The 23610-nt window shown below is 46.2% G+C and overlaps 1 protein-coding gene across 3 annotated transcripts in view; it reads left to right on the top strand.

Moving 5' to 3' along the window:
• Positions 1-23610, top strand: part of CMKLR1 (chemerin chemokine-like receptor 1) — a 120594-nt gene that overhangs the window by 67555 nt on the left and 29429 nt on the right. For 2 of the 3 annotated variants that reach the window (XM_084649064.1, XM_084649061.1), the window contains exon 1: positions 14327-14638. The exons of the other annotated variant lie outside the window; for it this stretch is intronic. The gene's annotated coding sequence lies outside the window, so the exon portion shown is untranslated. Of the gene's footprint in view, positions 1-14326; positions 14639-23610 lie in introns of those variants that run through there. 3 annotated transcript variants of the gene reach the window in all.

The raw sequence follows: 23610 nt of genomic DNA, 5'->3' as shown, positions 1-23610 counted from the left end.
TTATTAGCAATGAATACGGCTGTAAAAATCTCAGCTAGGAGGAAAAGTGGCTAAACTGGTCGACTAAGTTATTCCTCTGTGAATAGCTCTCGCACTCCAGTCATGCTGGCAGCTAATAAGCAAAATAATTTGGTTAATTAGACAACAGAATCTCAGGAACATTTGGGTGAACTGAGTTTAGAGATTTCACGGCTTCACTCAGTGGCATCCAGTGGGTCTGTTCATCCAGACTCAGGGCGGGCTGGAGCGTTAAGCCCATTAGTGACTCCGAAAGAAGAGCAACATCTACTGAGCTTCCATCACCACCAACTAAGGAGTGGCCTACCCTGTTACCAAGTACCGTCATCGTTGCATCTCTTGATAAAACCCTGCGGCATTGAACCAGTATTGACTCAGCCTACAAACCCTCACCGGCACCATTGCCTATCACACCCTGGGTGTTTTGGGGAGGTCTCTTATACATGGCCAGGCCTGGCCCTCTGCAGATCACAGACCGACTCAACCTGGTGCTAGTTATTCCTGTGGAAATTATTCTTGACAATAAAAAAAGAAAAGTGTCCCCGTCTCCAGTCAAACATTCTAGATTCAGATTCTCATGTCAATGGCATTTAGTCTTCACTCTATTGCTAAACATAAGAGTTACTGAGCTCTGCAAGGGGCTCTAACTCTTCATGCAAATCTCATGCTCTAGATTTATCATAACTTCTAGGGCAGGACTATCCGCAAGTGCTGTTTGGCTTTCCATGATACGACTGTATCCGTTTTTGCATGCCTAGGCCCTGATCCTGTGCTCGTTGAAGTCAATGGAAAGGCTCTTATTGACTCCTGTGGCCACTGGCTCAGGCCTTAAACCACACCTTTGGTGTTCAGAGGAACGCAAAAGCCTGGAACGCCAACATATTGACCTCTGCAAAGACACCATGGTGGGCAACAACCTCTGTGTGAAATAGACCTCAGTCAGCCTTCGTCAACCAAGACCACAGTCAGACTTTTCAAATTACATTGGACTTGGCTGAATGTGGTTTTTTGGTTTCTTCTGAGTAAGGAATTAGACTGGTTTACATTTCCTCCCACTTCTCTCAAATTTCAGAGTTTTATCGGTGGCTGGAGCATAAAAAAAACAGCATCTAAAAGTAGCCCTGTCATGTGCAGAAATATTGCCAGTTTTAGATCTTGGATTCCTTGTGGCATTTACTGTTCTGAAAGTGAATGGAACTTCCATATCTCAGGATTGTTCAGGTCTTTCCAGGGCCGAAACATTTTCGTCCCCTCTCGCAAAATGCAGAAAAGGTTTTATTAGCCTGAACAACCTGCTTGCCTTCCGCCCTTTATGTTGCATCCTTCTGGCTCCCCTCCAGTTTTGCTATCAGCCTGCCAGATATCTTTCCTTGCTGATCGGAACAGAACTTTAAAATTCAGTACATTTGGCACCAAGAGTCAATGTCTGATCCAAGAGAGAGTTCACAATGGCTGCCTATGACTTGAAGCACATGGAAGACTGCGAAGAGGTAAAAGAAGATCTCACAGAACTGGGTCACTGGGCAACAAAATGGCAGATGAAATGTAATGTTGATAAATGCAAAGTAATGCACATTGGACAACATAATCCCAACTAGACATATAAAATGAGGGGGTCTAAATTAGCTGTTACCACTCAAGAAAGAGATCTTGGAGAACTGTGGATAGTTCTCTGGAAACATCCACTCAACGTGCAGCGGCAGTCAAAAAGGTGAACAGAATGTTGGGCATCATTAGGAAAGGGATTGATAATAGAAAATATCATATTGCTTCTTTATAAATCCGTGGTACACTCACATCTTGAATACTGTGTGCAGCTGTGTTACCCCATCTCAGAAAAGATATTGGAATTGGAAAAGGTACAGAAAAGGGCAACAAAAGTGATTAGGGGTCTGGAATAGCTTCCATATGAGGAGAGACTAATAAGTCTGGGACTTTTCAGCTTGGAAAAGAGTCGACTAAGTGCATAGGTGCTGGAACTAGGGGTGCTGGGGGTGCTGCAGCCCCCCCTGGCTTGAAGTGGATTCTATTATAAACAGGGTTTATGGTATGGTTCAATGGCTCACAGCACCACTACTATACAAATTGTGCCAGCACCCCTGACTAAGGGGGATATGATAGAGGTCTATAAAATCATGACTGGTGTGGAGAAAGTAAATAAGGAAGTGTTATTTACTCCTTCTCATAACACAAGAACTAGGGGTCACCAAATGAAATTAATAGGCTGCAGGTTTAAAACAAACAAAAGGAAGTATTTCTTCACACAACACACAGTCAACCTGTGGAACTCCTTGCCAGAGGATGTTGTTGTGACATTGCACTCCATATGATTTTATGAAAATATGCTAATAAGTTTGAATATAATGTGACTAGAATATGCTTCCTGCAAAAAGTATCTTGTAAGGTATCATTGCAAAGCTTATAATCTACTGAGTGTGGTCATCCTATTTGTATAAATGTATCACTCTTTTATCTGAAACTAGAAATATGAAATATAACTCTGAGGTCCTATTATAATTATGCAAAGTGTGGGCCATTAATGGTGGTTTGGAATCTTGATGGCTCCAATCAACTAGGACAATTGACTGTAGATGGCTCTATTTACTTATAAGTCTTCTTGTATACGTGTGTTACAAGGTATAGCAAGGTTATAGCAAGTGGGTAATGAAGTCTTACAGTGACATCTGATCATGTCACCTGAACTGCAATCCATCTTTAACCTGGTGCTTTTCCATTTAGAAGGAGGGGTGGGAACCCAGAGAGGGACAAAGGATTCCCACCTTATGCAAAAGATATGTAAGGCGGTGGAACAGAACAAAGTCATGAGAAATCCCCTAGCTCCCACCTGAGCTGGAACAAGGACTGTACCTGGGAAAGGATTGGGCCCAGACTAGGAAGGTGTCCAGTCTGTGATAGAAGCTTACTGAAGCATCTCTGAGGGTGAAATTTTATCTGTATTCAGTTTTCTTACTGTACTAGGCTTAGACTTGCGTATTTTATTTTATTTTGCTTGGTAATTCACTTTGTTCTCTCTGTTATTACTTGGAACGACTTAAATCCTACTTTTTGTATTTAATAAAATCACTTTTACTTATTAATTAACCCAGAGTATGTATTAATGCCTGGGGGGACACACAGCTGTGCATATCTCTCTATCAGTGTCATAGAGGGCGAACAATTTATGAGTTTACCCTGTATAAGCTATATACAGGGTAAAATGGATTTGTTTGGGCCCCATTGGACCCAATGTGGCCATTCTTATGAAGGACATGAAGTTAGTTTGCATTTTTTTCCACTCTAATTCACTTCTTTTCAATTATAGAATCATAGAATTATAGGACTGGAAGGGACCGCAAAAGATCATCTAGTCCAGACCTCTGCACTTATGGCAGGACTAAATATTATCTAGACCATTCCTGGCAGGTATTTGTCTAACCTGCTCTTAAAAATCTCCAATGATGGAGATTCCACAACCTCCCTAGACAATTTATTCTAGTGATTAATCACCCTGACAGTTAGGAAGTTTTTCCTAATGTCCAATCTAAACTTCCCTAGCTGCAATTTAAGCCCATTGCTTCTTGTCCTAGCCTCAGAGGTTAAGAAGAACAATTTTTCTCCCTCCTCCTTGTAACAATCTTTTATGTACTTGAAAACTGTTCTCATGTCCTCCCTCAGTCTGCTCCAGACTAAACAAACCCAATTTTTTCAATCTTCCCTCATAGGTCATGTTTTCTAGACCTTTAATCATTTTCGTTGCTCTTCTCTGGACTTTCTCCAATTTGTCAACATCCTTCCTGAAATGTGGTTCCCAGAACTAGACACAATACTCAAGCTGAGGCCTAGTCAGCGTGGAGTAGAGTGGAAGAATTACTTCTCGTATCTTGCTTACAACATTTCTGTCTAATACATCCCAGAATGATGTTTGCTTTTTTTGCAACACCGTTACACAGTTGACTCATATTTAGTTTGTGGTCCACTAGGACCCCCAGATCCCTTTTTGCAGTGCTCCTTCCTAGGCAGTCATTTCCCATTTTGTGTTCTACTTCCCCAATTCCCTGAATCTACGTCATCTTGTTAGAAAGTTTGAGATTCAAGTACTTTCCCTCTGAGATATGCCTTGGCCATCTTCCACAATGAGTTAGGTGAATGTCTACTCAATCACTTCTTACTTCCAGAAACAAACCTCCAATGGGCATTGTGTGTAGCTGATGAATAACTTCACACCTTTCGAGAAAAATGGATTCTTGCCAGTGCTTTGACTGAGGGTGTGATGGGGGTAGGGGACTGATAAATAGATGACCTAATAGCAGTTTTCAATTTTGGTTCTTGCTACTTGAACTTGGAACTGCCTTTAAAGCTAAGAACAATCAGCTTGTTTCTGAGGAGCAGTTTAATTTATGAACTTTCCATTGGCTGGTGCACTGAGTTCTACTTCTATCTAGTCTTATGTGCTGCCAACCTTGGCCAAATGGAGGTGACTGCATCTTGGAAGTAGTCAAAATACAAAGACCATCTGCATTGCTACTTCAGGCTTAAGTTGGTTGTCAGATGGGATCAGGAAGAACTTTGTTTGCCTGGTATTATACTGTGTCATGAAGCGCATTATACATTTTGTGGACTGTACTTTCCATGGACATATCTGTCACTGGCGCCTTCGAGACAGGATATTCCATGAGATGGGCTTGTTGATCTGTTATAAAATGGCAATTCCTATAACCTCTGCTTTTTCATCTAAATTTGCAGGATCCAGAAGATTTAATCCTTGTACCAGGAGAAATTTTATCAGAAGTTTCTCCCTTAAAATTCAGTCCCCAAGCTTGTGACAATATAACTGCAAATGTAGGGAGCTAAGTAATTTACCAGTGGTGGGTTTGTTGAATTGTAATGCTGGAGGCCCATGGTTTTGAAAGGAGCTGGGAAATCAGTGATGCAAATATTTGATTTTCTTCATGCTCTGACTGAGAGTGAGCTTTGTTTATTAAACCTCATAAATGTGATTCTTAATTAAGTTTCCTCTGTCCCAGTACCTGACAATGCAACCAGGTCAGGGAGTCAGAGAGCCAGGTCTTTAGATACTCAGTTTTTATTCCATCCTTATTCCAGGGAACTCCCATTGAGCAGACACTAAGTTAGGACCTCAGGCTTTTGGTCTATTTAAACCAGAGATAGAAAACCCCTCTTTTGTCAGTTGTTTGCCTCTCCCCATTCTGGGAAGGAACCATCTCCTTCATTATATGGTCCCGGGCTTCATTCACCCTTGTTCAAAATGACCCAGATGATGGGGCTTTCAAATGACCCAAGTAACTGGAGGGGGAGTGTTCCACAGACTGACAGGCCTCACTATTAGGAGATTTTACCCCTTTACATCCAGCCTGGATTTCCTCCTGTTGCTCCTAGCTCAGTGCGTTTTCTGATTCCAGAGCACGTCTGTTACTTCTGGGCTGGTTTGTTTCATGTTTGTTCGCTGAGGTTTGCGATCGAGGGATGCTGCTTTTCTTTCAAGTTTAGGATGCTTCTTAATCTGGCTGTCCCCTCCAGGTTTGCTTGGGATCCTAGACAGTGGGAGGGGTAGGCAGAATGCTGTGTCGGAGACGGATACTTTAGATGCTCCTTTCTCAACCTCCTTCTGCTCCTTGTGACCTTTCTTGTTGTTCTGCTTCACCAACAGCTGCCTCTTTCCATGGCTCCTTAACACTGGCCTCTGTCACTCCTGCCACCCCCGCACAGCACCCTGCCACCAGGATTTCAGTCCTGTAAATTCACCTTTGATGCTTGAGCCCCAGTTCCATAATCATGCTCTAACCCCAAGAAGGTCTTGCTGAGGATGCATGGCCAGAAATACGCCATTGTTAAAACCCAGTAAGGTTTGGGCAAGTGCTTTGGGAAGAGAAAAGAAGAGTTACTCCATGGATCTTCAAGTTGGTTTATTTCCAGCAACAAGAATACATATTCCAACAGAAAACCTCTGTTCAGATACTGCTCAGGCTGCCCCACTAGCACTCAGCAGTCAGGAAACGGCAAAGTTAAGGTTGCACCAGTAACCTTAACTCTGTCCCCTTGTGCACATGTATTACTGTGACAGAGGGCCAGATTCTTCTATACACTAAGGCCCCTTTGCATCACACTAGCAGTAAAAGGGGGCCTTACTATGTTACTGCCAGAGTGGTGTAAAAGGGGCCTTCTTGTAAACGTGAATCTGACCCACAGTCTTAAATTACATGATCACATATTATTTCTTATTTAATACCACAGAAATCATGCAGTCTGTGCTACAACCTTTGACACCCTTTCTGTTCTATTCAGGTTCTATCATGCTCATCACCGTCGTATCTGAACGCCTGCCAGTTATGCTTTAAGTGATGTGTAGCATTTTATGGAGCTGCGTGTACTCTCCATGGGCCAGACAAAGAGAGCCCTGCACCTTACACGATGCACTACAGGTTAAATACAAGCATAAGAGTCATGAAACAAATGAAATGAAAAAAATCAACCTCCTTCTCTCCCTTCCTCCTCCCCCACTAGAAAAGGGAAGAAAGTTACACAGTGAGAGAAAGGGTAGTCACTTTTCTATTCCCCCTCCCCCTATGCTGGGGGGAAATGAAAAAGTGGAAGTGTTCCCTTCATTGAAACTTTTTAATTTTCTTGTTGAGCCCCCTTCTCTGCCCAATTTTGTGTTCTGAATATTTTTTTTCAGAAAACTCTCCTCCTATTTCCTGTGTGACTCTGAGGAGTAGCCCCTGCTCTCTTCACTGCAGGGCTGAGCAGGACAGGGTGGGACTGAGCCTTACGTTCTCTTACAGGTTTGGTTGATAAAGGCAATAGCATTGATGTAATATCCTTGGGCTTCTGTAAGGCACATGACTTGGTGCCGCATGACATTCTGATGAAAAAAACTAAAATGATGTAAATTAACATGGCACACTTTAAATGGATTAAAAACAGGGATCGGTTCTTGGCCCCACGCTATTTAACATTTTTATCACTGACCTGGAAAAGAACATGAAATCACCACAGATAAAGTTTGCAGGTGGCACAAATGTTGGGGAAGTTGTAAATAATGAAGAGGACAGGTCATTCATACAGAGCGATCTGGATCGCTCAGTAAGCTGGACAAGAGCAAACACAATGTGTTTTGATACAGCTAAATGTAAATGTATACATCTGGGAATAAAGAATATAGGCCATACTTACAGGATGGGGGACTCTATCCTGGGAAGCAGTGATTCTGAAACAAGATTTGGGGTTCCTGGTGACAATCAACTGAACATGAGCTCCCAGTGCTATGTTGTGGCTAAAAAAGCTAATGTGATCCTCTGTAATTGGCACTGGTGCAACTGGTATTGGAATAATGTGCCCAGTTCTGGTGCCCACAATTCAAGAAGGATGTTGATAAACTGGAGAGGTTCAGAGAAGAGCCACGAGAATGATTAAAGGATTAGAAATTCTGCCTTATAGTGATAGAATCAAGGAGCTCAATCTATTTAGTTTAACAAAGAGAAGGCTAAGGGGTGACTTGATCACAGTCTGTACGTACCTACATGGAGAACAAATATTTGGTAATGAGCTCTTCAGTCTAGAAGAGAGAAACTTATTCCAATAGCTGGAAGGGGCAGCTGGACAAATTCAGCCTGGAAATAAGGCATACATTTTTAACAGTGAGGGCAATTAGCCATTGGAACATTTTGCCAAGAGTCGTGGTGGATTCTCCATCACTTGCAATTGTTAAGTCACGATGGAACATTTTTCCAAAAACATTTGCTCTAGGAATTTTTTGGTGAAACTCTCTGGCCTGCGTTATCTGGGAGGTCAGGCTAGAATATGTGTTACCTGGATGGCAGGGCAGTGGCAGCCCGGACCTCGACCCTGGGCTCCTGTCGCATGGGCTGGCTGCCTGCCCGCCTGCCCTGGACCCCCGCCATGCAGGTGCCCTGGACCTCATGGGGCCGGACCTTGTGGGGCTGTGCAGCTGCCCTGGACCCCTCAGGGCCAGCCAGCAGCCTTGGACCCTGGACCCAGAGCCCGGAGCTCGTGGACCCCAGACTCCCGCCACACAAGGCAGGCTGGCAGGCCCGACCCTGACCCTGCCATGCTAGGCAGTGGGGCAGCCCTGACCCCTCCATGCCGGACAGCCGGGAACTTGGTGGACCCCAGTACGCAGGCCAGCCTTTAGCACACAGCTGAGCTGGGCCGCAGCTGTGTGCTAATTGGGCCACGGGTTGAGAACCACTGAGCTAGAGAATCACACTAGCCCCTTTTGGCCTTGGAATCTATGAATCTACTACCTTGCAGACCGAGTGAGTGCTGCAGCAATCCAGCCCCTAGGGGCAGGATGCAGGTGAGGCAGTCCAAGGTGCATGACTAATGCAATTTATCACATGGCTGCCCTGTGCAAATCATTGAGTTAGCTCTCCTTCCACTGCTACCAGTGCCCTTCCTCCCCAGCCCCTCCACCAGTTGTTTGCTCCCTTCTTCTCTGTTTAGATTGTGAAACCTGATCTATATGTAAGCAGAGTCAGGATGAGCTCTACCCTGACATCTTGTGGCGAGTCATGGTGGGTTGTGGAAAAGAACTTCAGGGGCTGATCTCATTTGCATAGGCACACCCACCCTGCCTAGGTGGTCACTTTGGCTGCGGTAGGAGCCCCAGTTTCTCTGTTATTGGGGCAGGAATAAACTGTTGTTATCCTGATTATGTGAATCAAGGACAGTGGAACTGTACTTGGCCTTTTGTTATGATGGAGGGACTCACCATCACCTAAGCAGCACTCGCGAGGCAAGGGTCATGGGTTCCAAAACCCAGTGAATGGAGAGAGGTTGGGGATTGGTATTAATACTTGGTGGTATGGGCCCCCTGGTGAGGGCCTTACATGCTAATTGCACTTTCTCCTCTCTCCACTGTGGAATATCAGAGCTCATTTTGATTCCGTTGGGAGTCTGGTTACAGGCTGCTGAGCTGAATTCGCTTTGGGCTAATGGTGCACCAGCACTGAGGCTCCCCTACTACAAGCTGAAATCACAGAAGAGCTAAACTTACTAACAGCTGAAATCACTGGATGTTGTGTTAAGTAGTGGGGGAGCCTGAAGATATGCTGCGGAGTAGTTTGCGGGGTGGCTGGCAGAGCGGATCCCCATGGAGAGGTGGAACAATCAGCTTTGGACCATGTAAAGTGCCCCTTAGCCCTCCCTCCCCCCATCTCCACCCAGGTTGGGAGGTAAAACTCTGCAGATAAACTTTCAAACTCTGGGGCTGCCCTGACCAGGGACAGAGACTTTTGGGTCGTTGGACTTTTGGGACTATGGGTGATTTTGGGTTGCTGGCCTCAAGAACCAAAGGGAAAGGACACGCCCCCATTTGCTTGGGGTGGGTTTTTTGCTCATGGGTTGTGTTATGAATCCTGTTGGTGGTGTTTCCCCAACATAATGCCACATTGTTTCTCTCCTGTTGTTAAAAGGCTTTCTGCTACACTCAGACTCTGTGCTTGTGAGAGGGGAAGTATTGCCTCTTGGAGGCACCCAGCGGGGGTGGTATATATTTGTCCCAGGTCACTGGGTGGGGGCTCGAGCCGGTTTTGCATTGTGTTATTGGAATGGAACCCCTAGATACTGAACTCGGCCCTGGTTGCTGCCAACTCTGACGGGCAGAAGGGTTACATATAGATGAACGAGGAGTAATGGTCTCAAGTTGCAGTGGGGGAGGTTTCGATTGGATATTAGGAAAAACTTTTTCACTAAGAGGGTGGTGAAACACTGGAATGAGTTACCTAGGGAGGTGGTAGAATCTCCTTCCTTAGAGGTTTTTAAGGTCAGGCTTGACAAAGCCCTGGCTGGGATGATTTAACTGGGAATTGGTCCTGCTTTGAGCAGGGGGTTGGACTAGATGACCTTCTGGGGTCCCTTCCAACCCTGATATTCTATGATTCTATGATGTGTTAATTATATTGAATCCCCAGTCATCACTTTGAGGGTAACAAGTTCTTGTCCCAAGATCAGGCCCAGTATATTTAAATGATTCTATAGTTGGGAACCCCGATGTGCACATTTGCAACACTCTCACTGTAGGAACTCCTCTATATTTACACATAGTTAATTAATACATTTAGCACAGTCACAACTGCCCCAACTCAGGATGGTAGATCGAGATACTACAGAATGGATCCATATACTCACAGCATGCCTTGCAGAACAAGCTGAAATGGGAGCCATCATCTCCCTCATCACCAGTGGCATAATTTTGACACCTCCCAAGGACTGCATCTCCTTCTCCTACCACCCCAAGGCTGGGATGCAACTCTTATAAGATGTTACGCTGACACCGCGATGTTTGATGCATATTCAGTAGGAGATGTTCCCCTTTTCCTCATTTGTATTTCCTCACCTTACTAAGGTTGGAGTGTCTTTCTTCTATAGATTAGTATATTAATGATCTCAACTTATCACATATGTCAATTCAATACTATGGCCCCGTTGTGGTTAGGTGTCAGAGGATGTGGCACATGTACTTGTTATATATGTCAACTTGTTGCCATGACACTCTTGGGGTTGGAGCATGTTCCTGTGGTCAGAAATTTCCCTTAAACACTCTATTTTCTGCTCCCCAATACTTGGGGTTTCTGTTGGGCTGTTTATCTGCGGAAAGTTTGTGTTAGAAGTTCGTAGGCCTCAAGCGTTACGGTAACTGCTGAAGCCAATGTCTTACAGGATACGGGCCTGTCGGTTCTTTGCGTTACTGCTGAATATAATAAAAGCAGAATATAACTGTAACGCATGGCCTGAAAGCCTTAAACATCCTGTAGGATGAATGACTCACATTCAACCCTTAAAGTCATGACGGGAAATAATGTTTGTGGTTTTTGCGCATTTACATGTATATGGGTAATGGTCGACACTGAAATCAACAGTCCCTGTCTATGCTGTATTCTGATAATTCAGAGATCAAAAAAAATCCTAGCATTTAAATGAATTGTAAACACAGGATATCTCAGTGTTCATCTCTCTTTGAAATGTATAGCAAATCATCTGTGAATGGTGGAGGAACAAGCCAAATGCCTTATGTTAATTCATATAGCTAAGTACTGATGGACCTCCTTCAAAGTCCTCCTAATTACCTTTTGTTCCCTGAGGAACTCCAACTTGTCAAAGAGGACATGAAATTCTATAAAGGATCCTTGGGTCCTGATTCTGTTCATCTCAGATCTGCTTAAACTTCATCAGGGGAAGTCTGAGTTGCAAGATGGGATCCCAGTTATGCTGGTACACCTTGAATATGATATTGGACATTGGACTATAACCTATGAACTATTTCTGAAAGAACTCTTTGAACATAAGAACATAAGAATGGCCATACTGGGTCAGACCAAAGGTCCATCCAGCCCAATATCCTGTCTGCCGACAGTGGCCAATGCCAGGTGCCCCAGAGGGAGTGAACCTAACAAGTAGTGATCAAGTCATCTCTCTCCTGCCATCCATCTCCACCCTCTGACAAACAGAGACTAGGGACACCATTCCTCACCCATCCTGACTAATAGCCATTAATGGACTTAACCTCGAGTAATTTATCCAGTTCTCTTTTAAACCCTGTTATAGTCCTAACCTTCACAACCTCCTAAACTGGGAGGAGAGATAGATATGCTGGAGGGTAGCGATAGGATACAGAGGGACCTAGACAAATTAGAGGACTGGGCCATAAGAAATCTGATGAGGTTCAACAAGGACAAGTGCAGAGTCCTGCACTTAGGACAGAAGAATCCCATGCACCGCTACAGACTAGGGGTCAAATGGCTCGGCAGCAGTTCTGCAGAAAAGGACCTAGGGATTACAGTGGACGAGAAGCTGGATATGAGTCAACAGTGTGCCCTTGTTGCCAAGAAGGCCAATGGCATTTTGGGATGTATAAGTAGGGGCATTGCCAGCAGATCAAGGGATGTAATCGTTCCCCTCTATTCAACATTGGTGTGGCCTCATCTGGATTACTGTGTCCAGTTTTGGGCCCCACACTGCAAGAAGGATGTGGAAAAATTGGAAAGCGTCCAGTGGAGGGCAACAAAAATGATTAGGAGACTGGAACACATGACTTATGAGGAGAGGCTGTGGGAACTGGGATTGTTTAGTCTGCGGAAGAGAAGAATGAGGGGGGATTTGATAGCTGCTTTCAACTACCTGAAAGGAGGTTCCAAAGAGGATGGATCTAGACTGTTCTCAGTGGTAGCAGATGACAGAATGAGGAGTAATGGTCTCAAGTTGCAGTGGGGGAAGTTTAGGTTGGATATTAGGAAAAACTTTTTCACTAGGAGGGTGGTGAAACACTGGAATGCGTTACCTAGGGAGGTGGTGGAATAAAGTTTTTAAGGTCAGGCTTGACAAAGCCCTGTCTGGGATGATTTAGTTGGGGATTGGTCCTCCTTTGAGTAGGGGTTGGACTAGATGACCTCCTGAGGTCCCTTCCAACCATGATATTCTATGATTCCTCAGGCAAGGAGTTCCACAGGTTGACTGTGCACTGAGTGAAGAAGAACTTCCTTTTTATTTGTTTTAAACCTGCTACCCATTAATTTCATTTGGTTGCCCCTAGTTCTTATATTATGGGAACAAGTAAATAACTTTTTCTTATTCACTTTCTCCACACTACTCATGATTTTATAGACCTCTATCATATTCCCCCTTAGTTTCCTCTTTTCCAAGCTGAAAAGTCCTAGTCTCTTTAATCTCTCCTCATATGGGACCCGTTCAAAACCCCTAATCATTTTAGTTGCCCTTCTCTGAAACTTTTCTAATGCCAGTATATCTTTATTGAGATGTGGAGACCACATCTGTACGCAGTATTCAAGATGTGGATGTACCATGTATTTATATAAGGCCAATAAGATATTCTCTGTCTTATTCTCCATCCCTTTTTTAATGATTCCTAACATCCTGTTTGCAACTACAAAGCTCACCATCTCTGCTATGAATCTGAATCTCAAGAATTGAACTCATGTCTAAATGTATATTGGTCTTTTAACCATACTGTCTCTCTTTTGTTTTTTAATAAAGTTTAGTTTAGTTGATAAGAATTTGCTGTATGCGTGTATTTGGGTAAGATCTGGAATATTCAATAACTTGGGAAGTAATGTGTCTGAGCCTTTGGGATTGATAGGACCTTTTCTTTTATATGATGAAATAAATTTTTCAGAAATCATCATATTTGACTTGGGTACCTGGATGGAGGCATGAGGCTGGGTCACTTTAAGGGACCTGTATTGTTTTGGACTTCTGAGTAACCAGTGCAGTAATAGAGAAGCTGTTTTATGCTGCCTTGGTACATTTAAGTATTGAATTATCCATCAGCTTTGGGGTTTGTCTGCCCCATTCTTTGCAGTTCACCCTAGTTGAGTGACCTCGGCTGACTCTCCACTGGGACCCCAGTCACAGTAATGCAGAACAGCAAATGTAATAAAGGCAAGATAGCCCACTGGGTTAGAATGGCAAGCGCTCTGTGTTTGTGCAATGCCTTGCAGAATGGATGCTTACTGGGTATGTCCACACTGCATCTGGGAGGATGCAGATGTGCAGATGTTTCGTCTTGGGCTGGAGCTCGGCCTCTCAGCCCTGGGGCAGGGAGGAGACGGGGATGGGCGAGAGCCCGAGCCCCAGCCCCAGTCGCAACGTCAAAGCAAGATCCGCACAGCTATTTTTAGCGCAAGCCCCATTCACGCAAGTCTGTGGCGAGAAGCTGGGAGACTTGCTCCCAGCTGCTATACAGACATGCCCGTGGGTGCCTGGGGGCACTACCATAGTACAAACGCTAAATAATGACAACCAGAAAAGTCATGTGAGAAAGTCGATCTGAAGGAGGGGTAGCAGAGGAAACTTTTTGAAGTCAGATTTCAAGAGGGGAAGTGACTCAGTGCCTTGGAAAGAGACGGGACGGTGAGGAGACTACCAAAGAGGGATGGCAGCCTCACACACTGGGATCAGAGATTAATGGCCTAATTCTAGCCAGATTAGAGACGCTGTACACATTCCTCTCCAACCTCGCTCTAACCACATCAGGGGAGGAAGGGGCTCCGCTGTGGAGGCCTTTGGACCCTATAAGCCACCATCAAACAGAACTCAGAGTATGTCACATTTTTGGCAACAATACATGAGGCCCAGCTGATTTCTGTCTCGGATTGGGTCACCGGCAGGACTCCTGCCAATTTTGCTAGATCACTGTGTTACTTCCAGATGTTGCTTTAAGAGGGAACCCGGCCAAAAACCCCATCCTAAGATTTTGGTGTGGCTTTTTTTCTCTTGCCTTAAGATCAGATCGGAAAGGCACTGTGTGTATGCATGTGTGTATCCATGTATGTGTGTGTCTCTCTGCTGAAGGGCCATGGAATGATTTTCCCCCTGGAGAAGGTACAACATCAGAAGGTGCAAGATAAACCTTAACCGACTCTTCGCACGGTGCTGCATGGCTTCTCTCCTTCGACGGGCCGAACCTCCCCGGAGCTTCGTTGCAGCCTGAGGGGAGAGCTGATTCCATGTGGCACTCGGTGATGCAGTCGGTGAACCCTGCGTAGTTTGATCCTGTCTTTAGTACCCGGCCCAGGCAGTTCAAGGAGAGAGAAGCAGACCCAAGGAGGACAGCGCCAATCAGAAGGTACCGGTCCCCACTGAAAGATTTTGACGTTGGACCAAAGGGACAAGGATGGGGTGGACTCAGCTGAGCTGCCCTTCCCACCCTCCTCCCCCCTCTGACTTCCTCTGCAAACCCCATGTCCTCCATTAGATGTGTCAGGGTATTTTACATAACTAATCCTTAAAGAGCTCTTTTACGCCCTTAAACAATTTCACAATAAATTGGTGCCGGCAGCCCAGGGCTCCTGACGCCTAACCCCGCAATCAGCACTGAAACGTGCTGACGGGGACATGGCTATTTTAGGTCGGAAGCTCCACAGGGACCTAATCAAATTGGGGGCAGGTGGGGGGGGGGGGGAGGGAGGGAGAGCTGCATGATGAGGAGGAATGATCTAACTGCCTCCCCTGTGCTGGAAGGGTCTGAATGAGTAGGTGCCACGAGGGTGAAAGGAGCAAAGAGGCACCTTTCGGGAGTCTGATGCAATGGCCTGGCCAGTGTGCAGAAGCTAGAGTACAAAACAGGGTGCTCGGATGTGTTACCAGTGGACGGAGGTATTATCAAGCCGTTTATAACATGACGGTGTGTCTGCTGGGGGAGTGTCGGGTTCCCAAGCAAGAGCGGTAAAGGAGATGCTAAGAAACAGTTCAGAGATGCTTAGCAGGGGGTCTTGTGAAAGACACATTGTTATCTTGATTTTGATGTTTTACCCTAAAAGAGGAGAGTAAGAAGTGTCTTGACTGAGGTGTTCACAATATTGAACCCCAGCCAGGTGATTCGGTCTAAGCTCCCCTGTAATGTGTGAGCAAGGAACCGGGCCGTGAAACGGAAAGGGAGTACATTTATGGTCCGTGCACGACTGCTGGCATGGCCAACCTGTGGGACTCACCGCTACAGCTGGCCATGGAGACTACTGGTGTCAGAACGTTTTTGTAAAGGACTGAATAGGTTTGTGTTTGTTAATAGTATTTGCTGCTACCTGAGTTTGAGCTATGGTGGAAATGTAATTGTGGCTAACGAGTCTGGGCATCTAGACGCTGAGCACCTTCAAAGCCATTCAATAGATCGCCATGCCATAAACCAAGTCCCCCAGGCCATAGCATTGCACCGTGGGGCAGGCGTCCTCTGCAGTTGTTTGGCCGTGCTGTGTTCATCCAGCATAAACCTTTGCCGGTGGCGGGGTGTGCACTCAGATCCCATGGGGCTGGGTGCAGAATAAGAACCTGTATAAAATACATATGAGAGCAGATGCGCCATTGGTCTGGTCTGATGTCATTCCTCTGTTCAGTGAAACAGACAGCGATATTCTAGAGACAAGGTGGGTGAGGTCATATCTTTTACTGGGCCAACTTCTGTCTGTGAGAGAAAGAAGCTTTCCAGCTTCCCCAGAGTTCTTCTTCAGGGCTGGGAACCTAACACAGATACAACAATGCTGCGTACAGCGATAATTCTGACAGATCTATTTACAGCCTTTTCACAAATGGATTAAAGACGATCCCTAGGAATCCAAGATTCATCAAAGCAGCAGAGTGAGCATTTCCACAAATCCACCTCCTGTGAACTCCTCACACTCCTGTCTGTCTCGAGAGGAGCACTCCTTCATCCTCTAATTATTCAGCATGGAATTCAGCTTCCTCACTAGCCTGAATTACCCCCACGAATTAGCAGAGCAACACCCAGAATTGCCAATGAAGTCGATCATTTGCTCCGCCAGCTAATTTGAGGGACCCCACAGACCCCACAGACACTTCCTCCCAGCCTAGGGCCCTTTTCTCCTAGACACACACTTCCTCCAAGAAGATGGACTCTTGTCTTCTTCATACTCTTGCATCCCTTATCGATGAGCCAGCCGAGACCCATACAGCTGCTCTGGGCTGTATTGACATCTGCTCTTCTCTTCTGTCTCTAACTTACTGCTGCTGAATTCAGAGCTGGACCCTAATGAACCTGTCTCCGTGTACTCTCATCTACCTGCCTGATGTCTAAGAGGAAGGCAATGTCTTGGGGTAGGGTCACTAGAACATTAGAAAACCAGAAATGGGGGAATGGGAGTGGTTGGGTGAAGAAAGAGAAGCAGGTCAGCTTTCAATGGCCAGGTGGTTGCAAGTGAAGGCCAGCCATTTAAGTCTCTGCAAAAGTCTTGAGCAAAATGGTAGCTGGAGGCAACAGGAAGATGTTGACATCATCCTACAGGAAGTCAGTGTATGTTTCTAACTTCCCACAGCAGGTGAAGGTCATTCCACACCTGCTGGTGCTCACTGATTGGGGCATGGAAGTCTCTGTGCTGAGTTCTTGTGTGCCTGCCTATAGATGGAAAAGTCCAATGAGATCCACGGTCTGCCTAGGGCTTGTTCAGGATTCATTCCCTACTCTCCAGTGTTCTGTCCCATCTAGTTTGAAATGCCCCCAAGGGTTCAGTTGATTGGATCTCACGCCTAAGCTATTCCCTTGTAAATTTACATGTCACAAGACAACAGTGTGGGTAGATGAGTTTGCTGAGCGCCCACTTTGGCATTTCTGTAACCTTCGAGCACAGTCTTGCCAAAATTCTGTTCTCCTTTTTCCAGAAGAAACTCCAAAATTACCGGTCATGTCAGCAACTTTCCTCATGATTTAACTTGGCGTGGTTTTGTAAGAGGCAATTGTGAAAGAATAAACAGGACTGACGCTAGTGAATTGGATTCCTCTTTTCAAGCGTTGGCTCCCTTTGGTTATCAAGGATACGGCTCTGGTATAAGAAGTCAGATCTTGCTGTGTTCAGCAAGCGCAGGTCCTGTATTGGCAGGAATCTGCCCGGCCCTTGCTAATTGCTGCTTGACTTCTATACTAGTGTCTCATATAGGGTGAAATTCACCCTCTGCAAAGATGACCAGAAGGCTCTGTGCACTGTTCAGGTGGGACTTAGATGAGGCAAAGACATAGTGCAGGCCTTCTGAATGGGAGCAAATTTCATGCATAGCTCTTAAATAAATAGCAGTGGGCATGAATTACGCAGCATGATGCCGCTGATTCTCTCTGGGCTTTTCCCAGTGTCTTTTTCAGTCTCATTGGTTGGTGGCGACGGTTGGTTTGATTGGCAGGCATATTGGTGTCTGGCTTTCTCTCCATTTGTTTTCAGAATTATTCGCTCCTGCAAGCCACTCCCTTCTGCGTCTGGGTCTCCAAGCCAGGCTCCTCTCTCTCCTCATTTGCAATAGTTGGCTGATCACAGTGCAATTCCGTTTACAAGGTGTTACACGAAACAAAACTGGGTGGGGTCTATTCCCCATCTCCACTTCCGGCAGCAGCCTGGGGTTCCTCGGAAGCCTCCTGGACTTTGCCTTGGGGAGCTGATGAGGCCCAAGGCGCTCACAAGCTGAGATGTCACAGCCGTGAACCTCCAGTGTAAATAGATCGCACACAAACACTCTGAACCCAGGGGCGTGTGGCCATCACACTGCCTACACCACACAGACCCACTCCCACTGCTCTCCGCACAGCCTCCAACTCTGCTGCCTCGAACGTGCTGACTCCCTTGTAGGTGCCATGGCTCCAGGAATTAAAACAAGGTCCTTGAATGGAGTACTTGTAACTCAGCTCCACTGCATTTGCCCACCCCTGCCCCTCCCCATGAGCCACTGAACATAAGAATAAGAATGGCCACACTGGGTCAGACCAAAGGTCCATCTAGCTCAATATCCTGTCTTCCAACAGTCGCCAATACCAGGTGCCCCAGAGGGAATGAACAGAACAGGGAATCCTCAAGTGATCCATCCCCTGTTGCCCATTCCTAGCTTCTGGCAAGCAGAGGCTAGGGACGCCATCACTGCCCATCCTGGCTAATAGCCATTGATGGGCCTATCCTCCATAAATGTGTCTAGTTCTTTTTTGAACCCTGTTATGGTCTTGGCCTTCACAACATCCGCTGGCAAGGAGTTCCACAGGTTGACTGTGTGTTGTGTGAAGAAATACTTCCTTTTGTTTGTTTTAAACCTGCTGAACAGAGGAATGACATCAGAATGCTGCTCAGTGGGAAATCTTCTATCCCCCGAGGGGTACTATCCCTTCCACCGCTAGGTGCTGAATCCATAGGCAGAAGTCTTTGGGGCACAAATTGTACTATAGAAAGGGCGAGAGGTATGCAGGTCCTGATGCGTGACAGTTGAGGTGTGTTTCTATTACCTCCTGGAGCTGTGCACAGGTTGCACATGTTCCTGTGCAGACTCTCTTGCTTTGGTTACTTGCTTCTTACTCTCGAAGTTACCCCACCTTTGTCCTGTGTTTGTATTACACTGCCACTCGAGTGGAAGGACCGTTCTCCAGGCTCTGATCAGAAACATGACCAGTGGCCCTCCTGATTCCTTAGCACTGAGCTTTGGACACAGCGGACACCCTGATTTACATCCATGAGGAAGCCAAGGCTGGCTAGGGAGTTTCTTTCTCTTCACTGCTAGGAAATCTCAAATGTCCCGGAATTGCTGGCAAGACTTCCGTCACTAATGCAGATCTAGGCACTGGCTGCAGTCAGAGAAAGTTCCGCGCATGCTATTCCCTTCCACTGCTGTATTTCGCTCTGCGTTTCTCAGAAGCAGAGACGGGTCCTGGCAGATTTGCCCAGACAGACTCCCTCGTTCCAAAAAGCCCAAGGGAAGAAAGAGTGGTTTTGTCAGCCAGCAGCTTTCTGAGCCACTGTTAGCACATCTCAGTCAATCTGCCATCTTGGAATGCTTTCCCCAGGAAGGGCACTTCAAGGAGCCGCTCTGTGGAAAGCTAGTGCAATGTCTGGGAGCCATCCCCTGACCAGATCTTTGGAATAACGAGAGAGAACAGCCACCCAGAGAATCCTCTTCAGGTTTTCCCGGAGCCCTATGGGGCAGGCACAGGGCATTGGTTGTTCGGGAGATAACCCATGCAGTGGAGACATGATTGATAAAATTCATGGTTTCTATAGCTGACTGCCAACCCACCTCAATGTCTGAAGGGACGCCTAATGGGGTGTAACACTTAGTACCCCTGCTTTTATTTGAAATGGAAAATAAAATTAGAAGGGATAAAAGCTCAGTATAACGTCAGATTAACCTGGAGAACTACCTCCCTCCTGATAGTGCTCTGACAAATGTCCTGGTGAAAAATGAAGCAAAGAATTAGGCTCTTTGGAATAAAAATAGCCCTTCAGTTAGGTGCTCAGATACTACGGGGATGAATGCAGTATAAAACCGTAGGTGGCTGGTGAAGTTATACTAGGTATACTGGGTAACAAACCCAAGAGCTATTAACCCTCAGACTTTGGGGCAAAGGCTGTTCAAGCCCTGGATCAGGACGTGGATCATGCATCAAGGGAGAATGGTTCAGAATCAGCCAAGGAGGTGAAGCTGAGGACTAAGAAAAACTGGCTCCAACGACCTGAGCTGTGGATGTTTTTATCAACCTCGTTTCGATGAGGTGCAAGTCTTGAGAGCTGCCAAGAAAGTAATTATCTTTCCCATTTTCAGCACTGCTTTGGTTTGCATTTGCAGCCCTCACCTGTAAATTGTGCCAAGGCAGCATTATTCCTCTGGTTGTTTTAATCACACTTTAAGATCTTCCCCATGTATCTGCTGGAACAGACCAGCCCTGTGATGGAAATAGGGCTGGATGATTTAAGGGAAACCCTAATGGGCTTTGAGGATGTTACAATGCCTGGCCTACAGCAGAATGTCTGGGAGGAAGAGCTGTGTGCTGAATGCTAATTAAACAGACACCACTATTGTTGGGAAGGTTTAGGACAAACTCTATTCACTGCATTGCCCGAGAAAGGTTAAATTTGCTTGAATAGGGTCAGATGTGTTCTCCTTGATTTGTCCGTGAAGGAGGAAGGACTGAGGCATGAGACATGAGCGAATGGCTCCTGTGATATATTCCGCATACACTACATTCAGTAGAAAACAGCATTTTTTAAAAAAATCAGGGAGTCAGATTAACAAACCCAATCTAGTTATGACTATTTAAAATGATCAGATTCTTTTCCCTCCCCAGTTATGGAGTGTCAGAGCAGAGGACTGGGAACCAGCACTCCTGGGTTCCTTTCACAAGATCACACCTGACACATTGTGTGGCCTTGGGCAAGTCACTTAACTGCTCTGTGCCTCAGTTTACCCATCTTTAAAAGAGTTATTATAGTACTGACCTGCCATCCCCGTGGCACTTTGAGGCTTAACGTTTGGACAGCACTGCAAGTTCCTCTTCATCTCTCTTCTCTTTTCCACTTTTTCTCTCCCTCTCCATTTGTCTTTGTTTCTTTCTATCTTTGTCTTTTTAAAAACATCCATACAGCAGTTGGGGGTAGTTTCTTGATACAGTGAAAAAAACACTTTCCTGTATGTTCTTACCACGTTCCTGAGAATCCTGATCGGATGGTACTATATGGGTGGGGACCCTCCCTTTCTGATGTTACCCACAAAATGCACCTTAAGGACACAAAAGAACTCGGATTAAGCTCGGCCCAGCTGCATGCACTCATTGTAGTGTCCACCACTGGGCCAAGATCTCAAAGAGCAGCTTGTCAGAGTCTGGTGCCCTCTGACCCAAACCCGGGACCTACGCTTGGCTTGGTTTGAAGACCCAAACTCTGAACCCCAGGCTCAGCCCTATGTGGCTCTGAGCCCCACTTCCTCTTTGGCTCAGCCCCACCATAACTGAAATATGCCTACCGTAACTTCACTGTAGCCATGGAGTGCAGGAGCATTGTGGGTAGTCAGATGCAAATGAGCCCACTGAACAAAAACACATTGAACTGCCATGTTTAATGCTTGCTCACACATATAGTGTGGTTCTTTGTCACCGGCTAGTGGCTTGACTATTTAACGATGTTTATGAGTCTTCTGCTGCCTCTCAGCTAATGAACCTGGTCCTTAAACTCAGCCACTTTAATAACACTCCCTAGCTCTTATATAGCGCTTTTCACCTGTAGTTCTCAAAGAGCTTTACAAAAGAGGTCAGCATCATTATCTCCATTTTACAGATCGGGAAACTGAGGCACGGAGCGGTGAAGTAACTTGCCCACTCTTGCCCAGAAGGCCAATGGCCAAGCCAGGAATAGAAACCAGGTCTCCTGAGTCCAAGTCCAGGGCTCTAGTCCCGAGGGAGTCTTTTACACCTGGAGATCCTAGCAGCAATCCCAGAGATGACTCAGCGGGGGTGTCATTTCAGGGGGTGGAGAACAGCTGCTTCCTTTGCCTTGGTGGGAGGTCTTTTTATTCCATGCATTACTTCAGACCCGCCAATGAGTGGATGCAGCTGGGCAGAGCTCAATCCCACTTCTCTTTTATGGCCCTAAAATACATTTTGTGGGTAACATCAGAAGGGGAGATTATTCCCCACTCCAATAATCCTCCTCCTCCCCCCCCACCACAAAAAGCAGTGAAATAAAAACCAGCTGGTCAGAGAAGGCCGAATGACTGGGGTGAGAAGGTCACCAGATGCAGACGGAGTCGGCCTGCCCCGGCTTGCAATGCCCTCTGCATTTGTCGTCGCTGAACCTTCTGCTCTGGTTTGGACGTGTAGCTCCACTGAAAACAACCAGAGTGTGGGGGCTGATGCAGAAACGCACGCCCACGTTTTGCAGGGGCGCCTCGGCTTGCCAAACGGAAGCCTTATTTGAAAAATGTAGACCTTGCTCTCAAAGGGATTCTTTGCCTTCACAGCCAAGCCAAGCAGTCCTGGGGGGATTAACTTCCCCATGCTTTTCACACTAGGGCCCGCTTCTGTCTGTCTCCCATGCCCGCGGTGACGCCCTGGTTGTTCCCCGAGGAATGCCAATGGCTCCAAGCACTGAGCAGGCTCCTGCCCAGCCTCTGCAGTTGTGTGGAGGATGCAGTTTTCTCCTTCGAAGAAGGAAGTAACCCGTGTGTGTGTCTGCTGTGGTTGGGAGTGGCGGACAGAGTGCTCTCCTGTCGCTCTGTGAGTGTGACTGGACGGAAGGGGAGCTTTCCACACTGGTGTACCAGGCTGTGGAGAGACCCAGAGCTGTGTGTTACCGGGCCAAATGTCTCCCTCAGCAACAGCGAGCTTTGCTGGCGCTTAGACTGTGTCTCAGCTTCCCGCTGCACCCGGCTGTCATCTCCTTGAGTCTTTCCTGGCCCGAACCTCACCTAGCAGGTCACAATTAGTGACCTCAGGCTCCTGAGGTCCTCAGAGATGTTTCTCTGCAATGAAAAGCCTCTACCCTTGTGCATTCCCAGTAGATATTAAGTTTGCTGCTCTGCTGAGTTAGTACATTGCAACTTATTAATTCAACTGGGGTAAATAGACCCTTTCCTTCAAGCACAGCACTGAACTGACTTGCAGGAAAAGTGGAACACTTCCATGGGTGGATGGTGCTGTATGTCCAGTTTTGACAGAGGTGGGCTCCATCTGGGTTCTCACTGATTCACCTCCTTAAAAACACCTGCTTTCTTTGCCCAGTGGCTGCTGGGATGCAGTGATGGCCTTCAGAAAAGCATGCAGTAGGACTGTGTATCACAGGAGATGTTCCATTTGGTAGGATAAACAGCATTGGGATGGGGTCTGAGTTTGCTGTTACCACCCAAGAAAGAGATTGTGGAGTCACTGTAGACTGTTCTCTGAAAACAACTGCTCATTATTCAGCAACAGTCAACATTCCTAACAGAATGTTAGGAACTATTGGGAAAGAGACTGAAAATATCATATTGCCACTATCTAAATCCATGGTGCACCCATACCTTGAGTACTGTGCCCGGTTCTGGTCGCCCCATCTCAAAAAGATCAGAGTGGAACTGGAAAAGATTCTGAGAAAGGCAACAAAGATGATCAAGGGTCTGGAGCGGCTTCCATATGAGGAGAGATTAAAAAGGTTAGGGGTGTTTGGCTTAGAGAAGCGTTGACTGAGGGCCGATATGTTCAAATTCTATAAAATGATGAATGGGGTGGAGAAAGTGATTAGCGAAGTGTTATTTACCCTCTCCCACAATACAAAGCCCAGGGCTCACTCAATGAAATTAATAGGCAGCAGGTTTAAT

This window comes from Lepidochelys olivacea (genome assembly GCF_965140295.1).
Source record: "Lepidochelys olivacea isolate rLepOli2 genome assembly, chromosome: 15".
Taxonomy (NCBI): Eukaryota; Metazoa; Chordata; order Testudines; family Cheloniidae; genus Lepidochelys; species Lepidochelys olivacea.
Note: the sequence above shows the minus strand (reverse complement) of the source record. Positions and strands in the feature narration are given on the sequence as shown.